Raw genomic sequence first — 12,226 nt, 5'->3', positions numbered from 1 at the left:
ACAGACAGCAAATACAACTAGAATTTTCCCACTGCAACTACAGGTCCCATCTATTTGGCTTATTGAAGGACTTCTTGGTTAGCAGCCATTGGAAGAATGATATTATAAGCAATTGTGTAGGTGAATTACAGATTTTAATTCCTTATGATGTCAGTTTAGATATTTGAGCATTATAATATTGATATACATTGCCACATAAATAGAAAGTTTGACTTTAATACTGTACTGGTTATTTAGTGATTTGAAAAAACTTGAGTTTGGGGTGCTAATATATATTACTGCCGTACTATTGTTGGAATAGATCCCTGATATGATTTTACTTCATTGAATAACCTTTAAATAGCTATTTTGACAATGTAGTATGGAAAACAGAATGATACTTAATAAATTACTATCCTGGAGTATTATAAGAACATGGAGTGGAAATACTTCTACTCAAAGCTACTTCAGGAGCTTCTGAGTTCCAAGTTTATTGCCTATCAGCAGTTCAGAAGCATCAACAAAGTTCAGAGGATGCTATTTTTGGAGCTGCATCATAAAAGTAGGGATAAGATCTGGATGGTCCTGTTAAACTCCTGTTCTGGGCAAGGAAAAGATGCACATCTAGGTAGAAGAAGCTTGTTGGTTAAGCCCAATGTGTATGTTAAGGTGGTGGTCATGAGGGAAAGGAGAGCTGGGGAATGTTAAGATAACACTCCATTTCTCTGATCTCATATTTCCATGTGGAAGTAGTTCTGAAAGACTAATGCCTCCAACTTTTTTTCATACCTCCCTGTGACTATTTTGGCAAAGGAAAAAAAAAGAAAAACCTGCATTTGTATGGCTGAGCTAAATTTGGTCTCTTATTTTTGGAGCCATTCTGCCTAAAAGATACAAGTATTCTGTGGTACTGTCCTTGAATACTGAAAGCCAAAAGGAAATTTAAAGAAGTTGGTATCCATTTCATATTATTATCGAATGCTTATACATTATTTTATTAGCATACTCATAAAGTACCCATATTATGAAGATAAATAACTCATTATAAAGTTCCAATTTATTATATAATCTAATTTGACAGAATTTCAGAGCTTCGTATTCAACATCAGTCAAGTCAAGAAATATTCTTTGAGTATCTACTATTTGTAGTATCTGGACAGAGGAAAGAAGTGGTGAAGGAAAAAAAAAGTCAAAGTACCTGTCTTCATTAAACTTATATACTTAAAAATTAGTTAATAAATTAAGGTCACAATAATTGTTATTAAGATAAATAAAGCTGGGTATGAAACTGAAGAGGGAGCGGGTGCTATTTTGGATAGTGATGCTGTAATAGGCTACTGTTATGAGTTGACATTTGAGCAGAGGATAAAAGAAGTAAGGGACTCACACTGTTGATTGGGAAATAAAGGTCCTAGGTGTGAAGACCTTGGAATAAGAGCAGAGTTGGAGTGGTTGAGGAAGAGGAATGAGACCATTGTGTTTGGAATGAAATGAGTAAAGTAAAGAGTGGTAGGGCATAAAGAGAGCAAGGTGTCAGATGTTCATTACATGAGACTTCTATATCGCTTTAGGGAGTTCAGATTTTACTTTGAGTAAAACAAAAAGCTATTACATGGTTTTGAGGAAAAGAGTGAAATTATGTTATATATTCTAAAAAAAAAAATCAGTCCAGCTATTGTACATCTATCAAACTTTAGATTTGGCAATGATTCAAGTGTTGATGCCAGTAGCAAAGGTATTGCCCCTAGTTCAGGAGAGCAGTATGGGAAGTTTGGACAAGGGTGAGTGTTTGGAGATAGTGAAAAGTAATCATATTCTGGACACATTTCAGAGATAGCACTTGGAAGGACATATGTGTTGAATTAGATGAGGCATGTGACAGATGTGTAATTTCAAAACATTTTTTAGAGATATGGAAGACTGAGAGGAGGTCTTTCAGGAAAAGAGGTATTCAGGAGATTAGTTTTGGAAATGTTAAGGGTGAAATTACTTAGTGTGGTAACAGACCCCCCTAGAGGTCTACGATTATTCATGCTCATGGTAGTCATGCATATGGGCTTCCGCATTGTACCTCCATTGGCCTGTATTGTATAGGATATGATAGAAGTGATTGTTATATCACTTCCAAGATTAGTTAAGTTTAAATATATCAATTTAAAAAATTAAGATAAAAGTTATATTAATTTTATAACTTCAATTCCAAGTCAGATATTGCTTATGAACTCCCACTAGCTAGAACACTTATTTCTCAATCACTATCTAAATTTAAGAAATCTCAATATACTATAAAATGTATATTTGCAATCTGATGCAGAGTTACATTGACAAAAATCATAATACTATATGTAGATGCCATAATTAGAGTACCGGAATGTAGATAGATGAAAAGAAAATGTATAACCATCACTTTGAAATTTTAATAAGCCCTTGAACTACATCATTATTAGACAAAACAACTCGAGAGTGTTAAAATGTATATACTTTAAAAGCTTGAAATAAAACAAAAGTTCATATCATTGTCTGATAAAAAAGTTATTATTGCTGCATAAAATGTTTTCTCCTTAATTTGTCCATAGCTTCTGAATATACAGTGACCAGTCACCATAATCGTCATAACACTTGGCTCTGGGCATTAATCATCATTCTCTCTAATGGCCAAGTGTGCATTTTTCAATTTAATATGAAAATTAAAAAAAAAAAATCTATCTTTATTGATTTCAGACAGAGGAAAGAAGAGGGAGAGAGAGAGATAGAAACTTCAATGATGAGAGAGTCATTGATCGGCTGCCTCCTGCAGGCCCCTGACTGGGGATCGAGCCCGCAACCCGGCATGTGCCCTGACAGGGAATTGAACCCCAAGAGCCTGGATCCTAGGTCGACGCTCAACCACTGAGCCATGCCCGCCTGGGCGAACATGTTTTTTTTCTTATTTAATAAATTTGCTCTATGTTGATTACTAAATGCCCAAATTAGCTTTAAGATTGGTAAAATGATAGAATATTTTAAAATGTCATTAAGAAACCATGTACTAAAACTGATCTCCTATTCTGGATCTTGAATGTGGTCCGTAAAGGCAAAAAATGTGAATGCATTGGCTAGAATTGTGCTACACACAACTTGCCCATGGTCCCCGGAAGCTAATTTATTTGTAATCTAGTCTTGGAGGGGTCATTTTGTTTCATTAATGATCAGTTTCTTCATCTATAACTAGAGATTAAAAACTATCTTGTATGTTTCAATAACATGAGTTATCATACTTAATATACTGATTACAGGGCCTGGGAAATAAGAGGGTGCAATACACTGTTCTTCCTCCCCTCACCCCCTTCTCCTTCCCTTGGCTTGCTTTTAAAAAGTTAATCCCTCTGTGAGATAGGGTGCTTTTCTCACTCACATTTTATTTCATATGATGGGAGTTCTGTTTGTGTGACACTCTTTCCCTTTTCCTCCAGGAGACTTGTATTCCTTAAGTAAATGGGCAATTTCAGAAGAATGGACAGGGCACCTCTTCTTTGTCTGGGACACTTTGCCATAGGCACATCGAGTTTTCTCTTCTGTTTGCAGACATTTCACTTGGAAAGGCTTGGCCTGGTCTGGCTCTGCTTTGTTTGCATGGACACTGGGACACTGGATACTTTGGACTAAATTTGGGGTTCAATATTAGGAAACTTATTACCTGCAGATAAACCCTGTCCCCTATAACCTAGCCTTTATCTGTAATGAAAATATATATTGTTTTCTATCTACCTGAATACTTTTTGTCATTTCTCAGTTTGTATAGAACTCAGATGGCAAAGAGGCTTGCTATTTATTGAGATCCTTCAGAGATCTCAGCAAACTCCAGTTATCAATGTGATTGGCTAGTATTTGGGCTTTGACAGGTTGTAAGTGCTGATACAATAATTCAACTCAGCTCATGTGTCATCACTTCAGATATCTGACTCATGAAGCTTTTTAAGGTTTCTTGTTTGTTTGCCATTTTTCCCTTATTAGAGCAGCAAATAAAATATCAGAAGGCGGGTGTCTGGGATCTAGGAACTGCCCCTTCTGAATATCCTGTTAATTTGAGGAGCATCACCTCATCAGCAAAGGCCCCTCAGTGAGATAAACTTGCTCACCTTCCCGGCCTCATTCCATAGCACTCCTTTCCAATTTACTCTCTGGACTCTGGATATATTATATCAAATATTATGTATAAAGCCCTTGACTTCCATGAAATGCTGATACCTCACTGACCTCTTAAATTATTGCATGGGGTACAGATTACCATAGTCATACCAGACTATCATTAGACTGAGTAATTTGCATCCCATACACACACTTCTATTTTTTATGGTTTGCTTTTAGTGTTTTTACTTTTAAATAGATATTAATATGTAACTTACATACCATATAATTAATCTGTTTAAAGAGTATACTTCAGTGGTTTTTAGTATATTCACAGAGGTGTACTATCACTAAGATCAACTTTAGAACATGTTATTACATCAGAAATAAACTCTGTGCCCAATAGAGTGACTCCACCAATTCTTTTATTTTTTTATGACACTGACATTTTGAGGAGTTCCAGACACTACTGTTAGTGACCAAAGCACTCATTTCACTTCTCAGAATATACACGCTGGGCTCTCGGATAAGGCATTTCACTGAACTTTCACTTTCTTTACACTTTTCAGACTTAGATTTTGATAGAAGTAGCAGTGAATCTGTAGATTGCTTTTGGTAGTATGAACATTTTAACAATACTAATTGTTACAATCCATGAGCATGGGATATATTTCCATTTATTTGTGTCTCCTTTAATTTATTTCATCAATGCTGTAGCTTTCAGTGTACTTCAGATATTTCTCAATAGAAGACATACAAATGACCAACAGTTGTATGAAATGATCCTCAACATCATTAATTATCAGGGACATGCAAATCAAAACTATATCTCCCTTCATGCTTGTTTTGATCGTTATTATTTAAAAAACAAAAAAAAACAAAAGATAAGTATTGGTAAGATTGTGGAGAAATTGGAACCCTATACACTGTCATTGGGACTGTAGAGTGATACAGCAGCTGTGGAAAACCATATCGATGTTTCTCAATAAATTAAGTATAGAACAACCATATGACCCAGTAATCTCTCTCCTGTGTATATATCTCACAGAATTGAAATCAGGATCTTGGAGAAATATCTGCACACCCATATTTATTGCAGCACTATTCACAATAGCTTAGATATGAAAACAAACCAAATATCCATCAACAGATAAAGATAATTTTGTGTATACATACTGTGGAATATTATTCAGCCTTAAAAAAGGACATCCTGCCATTTGCAACAGTTTGAATGAACCTAGAGGATATCATACTAAGTGAAATAAGCCAGATGCAGAAAGACAAATGCTATAGAATCCCACTTATATAAAAAATCTAAACTAGTCAAACTTTTAGAAGTAGAGGACATAGTACTGGCTGCCAGGTGTAGGAGAGGGGAAATGGGAAGTTGTTCCTATGGGTATAAAGTTTGTTATGCAAGATGAGTAAGTTCTAGAGATTTGCGACCCAACACTGTCTACAGCTAACAACATGATACTGGGCATTTCAGAGTGTGTTACAAGGGTAGATCTCACATTAAGTGTTCTTACCCCAAAACAGACGAATAGAAAGCAAAGAACACAGGAAACTCTGGGAGGTGTTGAATATGTCGTACCCTTGTTTGTGGTGATAGTATCACAGGTGTTTGCATATGTCCAAAATCATCAAATTATATACATTAAATATGTGCACTTTTAAATATCAATTATACCTCAATAAATATTTGTGTGTTTTTTTAAAATAGAAATAACTGTTAAAGAGCTGCATCCAGGTTTTTAAAAAGGAAAAAATAGAGCTCTTCCCTTTGAGAGTTGCTTCCCCAAGGTGACTTCCCTCAGAATTCTGCCAGCTTTTGTTTACATTTAACAACCTGTTTCTTGTATGTTAAACTAAGTTTGAAGTGTAATTAGTTGGAAGAATTTGTTCTTTTAGGCTTATACCACCATACTGGAACCAGAATTAAGTCTGTTTCTTTGATGATGAATTTATTTTCCATGAAGATGTGACTTTTTTGTTGTTTTTGCTACGAGTACGTACTTGAAGACCCATCAGAAGCTTGCCCTTTACGGCTCCTCTTTCTGCCTTTTCCTCACACTCTGCTCCCCTCTGAAAATTTCCTTCCTCGTTGTAGTCACATTGCCCCAGAATGTTGAGAGGGAAATAAAAGGGGCACTCTCACTCCTGCCTTTATTTGTAATTATTGATTCCATGTCCCGGGTGATTGGAACTGGGGATTTGGGGTCATTCGGATGTAACCTGCAATGTGGCTCTACTAGCATTAATTTTCTGTCCTTCAGTGTCTAATGGACAGTAATTTGCTCAGGGAAAGTATCTGAGAGAGAAAAGAAGGCTTACCAGTTTCCACCTATTACCTGTGTGTCTCTGAGATCTGGAGAATGACCCTCCTCAGCTCTGCCATTTTCTTTCCTCATCAGGTCAGAGTAACTTCTCGTTCCTGAGATTGTTCTCACTGATTTAACGCAACTCTCCGAAGTCTTACATTTCCCTTTGACCTCTAGTACATCTTTATAATTGGACTCGGAGCTGGTGCTGGTTTCTCAACGTGTCAGCACTAAGCACCTAAATACTTACTTCTCATTATGTGATAAAGATTTTGCAATAAATGTGGTAAAGTTATAGCAGTAAAGCAAAATTAGTCTGTTGGAAAAATACTCAGGTGATCATTATATTTTAGCTCTAATGAGGTGCTTTACTCTTTGAGACCAAATTGTTTTTACAGTTTGAAAACACAGCAGCACATTACTTTCAGTTAATTACAAAGAATTTAATTTTAGAAATGAATATAAAACAAGCAGAGTTTATAATTATCATAATAAAATCTCCAGGGAATTTAAATAGAATATATTTTCTAGACAAATTATTTTTCTTTAAATTAAAGCTTAAAAATCAATCTTTGATTCTGTGAGAAATGTCTGACTCGGCTTTTATGTAAATACTTTAAAAATATTCTTGATAGAACAAAGTTAACTATGGGCTGTTAGATCTCTATGCCATTAGAAACAAAATGGGTAGTTAAGTTCTGGCACCTGCTGAAATAACTAGTCATAATTATAAAGCCTAAAACATTTTTTAAAAAGCAGCAAAGGAAATTACATTCAAATTATATCTTTTAAAATAAACTATGACCTTCAAAATCTCTTATATCAAAGTTCATATTTTGCATTTTTATTTAAATGACAGAAGCATATATTAAAATGATATAAAATGTGTTTTCTGAGAATCAAACATTACAGCATAGCCTGGCCAGACGTGGCTCAGGGGTTGAGCGTCAATCTAGGATCCAGGCGACCTGGGTTCGATTCCCAGTCAGGGCACATGCCTGGGTTTTGGGCTGGATCCCCAGCAGGGGGCATGCAGGAGGCAGCCGATCAATGACTCATCATTGATGTTTCTCTCTCTCTCTCCCTCTTCTTTCCTCTGAAATCAATAAAGATATATTTTTAAAAAAATTACAGCATAGACATACATGTATGTAAGATTCTGTGTGATTAATTCATACTTCACTTTAGGAAATAACCGAACTATTGATGAATGCCTCACATCAATGGTTATGTATAAATCAAAATTTAAGCCTTCTTTAAAAATAGTGTATTTCAAAAGGATAGCTCACATTTAAAATATCATTTCTTTATGATCTAAGCTTTTCCTGCTTTTTAAATCGATATTATTAGCTTGTATATTTCCTGCTTTTTCAATCGATATTATTAGCTTGTATATTTTGAGCATTCAATTTACACTATTGAAAGCTATGTGGAGATATGTTAGACACATTTTATATCTGAAATGTGGCATTTTGTTAAACAATAAGCAAATGTAAAACTCCCACACATATGTGTATATGTATGTGTGTTGTCTAAATATGCATGTATATATAATATGCAAGAAAATTATGAAAAAATGTCCCCCTTTTCTCAGTTACACTTTAAGCTCCTATATCATTCCTTTCTTCCCTTCATCTCTAGCTACATAGTAGACCAGCAGAATGCCCAATTTGCTCACTATATTATTTCTAATGCCTAAAACAGTCAGGACATGTTGTTTCAGAGGGTTTTGTTGAGCAGTATGCAAGCTCAACCACAATAAATATACGTGTGCTGATACCTGTCTAGATGAAAGTATAATGTGTAATTTCTTTGTAGGACTCTATCCCTTTCCTAGATATCTGTAAGTGTAGCAGACTAGATAAATCACCTGGGTCTTATTAACTATGTCCTTTAAATATCACTCTCCAGGAAGTGAATAAAGAGGCATTAGCATTACAATATCATGAAAGGAGCAAATACAATAACTACTAGATCATATCAGTTTTACTTTATCATTCTTAAGAAAAGTGACTTAAAAACTGACATAAGAAAAAGGTTAAGCAGCCTGTCCTTTCAATGTCACACTGGAGCACTGTTTAACAAGCCCTCTGAAGGATTATTTAGTTCTGTGACAGGATGTATTTTTATTTGGTTTGCTATTTACTTTTTAATTAGAGCCAAGGTACCATAGAGCTACCTGTCAGAGTGTGCATTTTATCTATTAGAGTTGCAAAGAATCTCATACAAAAGATTACATCAAAGAATTTTTTTGGTGTTGTTTTCTTGTATATTAGTTTTTTGTTGTTGTTATTATTGTTTAATTGCCTTGTATAATTTAACTGGAAGGGCTCGTGAGACTACAGGACATACACAAGCAAGGCTTGTAATCAAGGCAAAAAATACAGGACAGCAGAGGAAAGATAATTCAGGCAACCTTACAAAATGGTCCAAGGCTAACTTTCCCGAGGTCCTTATTTGTACAAAGATGTACATTGTCTTTGAATTGAACTTTCAAGATGTGTGCAAGGAATTTTGGATTGAGGGAGCCTCCAGACAGATGTTTCCAGCAGTGTATTTTATGTCCATCTGGTTACTTTAGCCAAGCCAAGTCATATGACCTGTTATACTAGGTGAAAGTCATCCATAAACAAATGCTCCTTGCTACCAGGGCAGGGGACTTTTAGGTTTTAAACTGTACATCACAAATCATTAGTTAGTAGGGGAAGCTTTGGTTTGGATAAAAATCAACTCAGATATCCCCTTGTCTTTGAAGACAGGCATAAAGCTGCACCCATCTAATTGTAAAATAACTTTCTTGAATAAGAACGTTAGTTTTACATTCAACCCAGCAATTTTATTTTACCAATTTTAATGCCTATAAACACCAAGAAACTATAAAAATGTTTTTTGAAACAGATTTTTTAAAAATGTATAGTTTCTTCATTAATAGTATGTTGATAATATTTAACATTCATTAACTTAATATTTGTGTTGGAGGAGGTGATCGAGAGGGCGTGGCCACAAGGTGACCCCTGAGCTGAACCCAGGCAACTAGAGGCTCCTCACGCTCACCCCTGTCCTTGGAATGCATTTTCCAACAGCATTCCCACACTAGGAGCTGTTTCAAGGACAGTTTTGAGAGAATAAGGTATTGTTGAGACTGTCTGGACTGAATACATGAAGGAACCCAATTAAGGTCTCTAAACTTTTAAGATTCTGAGGGTGAATGCAGGGATCTGGTCTTGAGTCCACCCAGAGAAGCCTGACATGTGAGTTCCCTTGCCTACGAAACCTGCCGCCTACCACCTGGAGCGCCTCCCTCTTTCTTTCTCTTCTCCTTGCCCTTTGTGCCCAGGGGCCAGTTTACGAACCTACAATTTATGTCATATATTTAAAATTTTTAAAGTATATGAAATTTTTATTTCATTTCAAATCTTTTTCATTTGACTGTCGCTTCTACTCCTATGACTGTTTTTGGTTTGCTTTTCATAGTTGCTTGGTCTTTTGATTAAGAGAATGGTTCCTGGCCATGCAATTTGATCCAGGCTCTCAGATCCTCTATACATGGTTTTCCAAACTTTTATCCTCTACATAACATAATTACAAAGAGCACTTGGGTTGTGGAGGTTATTTCCTGATCTTGTGTAATTGAGCTTTCATAGTATTGAGATCATTTTCCTTTACACTCTATCTAGAAGCAAACTTTCATAGGGATTACATAAAACACAGCGGCAATCTCTCCAGTGGCACTTTTATTTATAGATGTTGCATTCATTTTCTCTCATCTGCTGTGTTAAGCTATATGCTATTCTAAATGAATTAAGGGAACCAAAATCCTTTCATTCACTCTACCTCACTGGCAAACACCTAGAAACCTCTCAAAGAAACTGAGATTTTAATTTATTTATTTACTGTGATTTTCCCACTACTATTAAGTAGATGGAATATGGAGGTTAGGTCCAATGCTTTAAAAGTTATGTAATACATTTTAATTATTTTTACATAAAATGGGTTTTGTTTTAGACAATTAAAATATAATCTATTTGTGAGTGTGTTTATACATTGTGCTGAAAAATACAACTTACATAGACTATGATCTAGAGATAATAAATTTTAAAACTAAACTTTTTTCAAGGCTCTGGATATAGTATTGAACAAAACACATAAAACCTTTGCTCTCATAAAGTTTACAGATGCATGATAGGAAACAGAAAATATGCAGAAAAATCAATATTCTTTCAAATAAGGTGTATGAGAAAAAATATTTCAGAGTGTAGATAAAATGTGTGGATAGAAAAGGAAGGAGTTTCTTTTTTATGGGCTAGTAAGTGAAGATGTGTCTCAACAATATGACATTCAAGCAGAGATCTAAAGAAAGGGACAGTAGTGGTTGTGGAGTTACCTCAGGGAAGAATATTCCAAGCAGAGGGAAGTGCAAACACCCTGATGCCAGAGCACGTGTGGCCTCAGCAAGGAGCAGTAAGGTAGCAAGTGTGGCTATGGTAGAGCAAGGAAGCAAAAGACTTGGTAGGGGCCAGACCAGTGGGACAGCAAGACATCAAATACGAAGCGCCTCGTAGGGCAATTTGAGAGATGGAAAACCATTGCAGAGGATGGAATAGGGGTAACCTGATCTGATTTCAAATTTAAGTTAATTACTTTGGTTAACATGGAGAATGAACTACAGAGGGCTAGGACAAAAGAAACGAGACTAGTTTGGTTGTTACTAAAAGCAAGGAGACAAATGGTAGCTTGAACAAGAATGGTGTTGGTATATTTGGTGAGAAGTGGTTGGAGTCAGATTACACTTTGAAGATAGAGCCAAGAATATTTGCTGAATATTTGAGTGTAGGATATGAGACCAGGAGACCAATCTAGCAAGGTGACTTTAGAATTGTGATTTTGAGTAATCTGAAGAATTAAGCTGCCATTTACTGAGGTTAATGGAGAAAATTTGGGTTGAAGGGATCAGATGTATGATTTTGGATATTAATGAAATTAATATCATATATATATAATTTTAATCCATTTTCCTTCCAGAGATAGATTAAAAAGGGAGAGAGAGGGAACAAAGGATCATGAGAGAGTCATTGCTGAAAATAGTAATGCACAAAATAATTAAAGTTAGGAGGATGATTCAGGTCAATCAAAATTGTTTTCCTGAGTGGATATTTCTGGGCAGTCATAGGAAATCAGCTGATTTATTTGACGCATAAAGAGGCTTCTTTTGTGTAGGTGTAACTATATTTTAACACTGTTTGTAGAGGCAATAGCTTTAGGATCCTTTTGACTGTTCTAATTTAAAAATATATTTCACAGATAAAAAATTGGAAAATCCATTTGATATTTACAATGGTAGCCTGGTTTTATCTCAGATTTCATTTTGTAAGCTTATCTTTGTGTTGGTTAAAACTAATTTTCAGGAGAGAAGTAGCGAGATGGAGAAAATAATACATAAATATAACTTCTACAGATGTCTTCATTGTTGATGAAAACATAGCTCTGATATTTGAGGTTTCTGAATTTATACACCAGGGAACAGATCTCCTAGGAACTACATTTTTACTAACATCCTTGCAAAAAACCCACACACATTCACATAAAGGATTCCAGCTGCTTTGCTGAGTTTTCACACACCAGCTAAGTCAAGCACCCCACAAGTCACAGGTGACAAATAATGCTCAAACATCTGCTTCCCAACAATATAATCTAGCTCATTTGCTATCACCAGTTTCCTGGTATTGTGCCCACAGGAGATGTTCAATAAATACTGAATGAAATGTTTCTACCTGTTGAGAAGAATAAATGAACCTGTGGGGAGGAGGAGTGATGATGCC

Source organism: Miniopterus schreibersii (genome assembly GCF_964146895.1).
Source record: "Miniopterus schreibersii genome assembly, chromosome: 1".
Taxonomy (NCBI): Eukaryota; Metazoa; Chordata; class Mammalia; order Chiroptera; family Miniopteridae; genus Miniopterus; species Miniopterus schreibersii.
Note: the sequence above shows the minus strand (reverse complement) of the source record.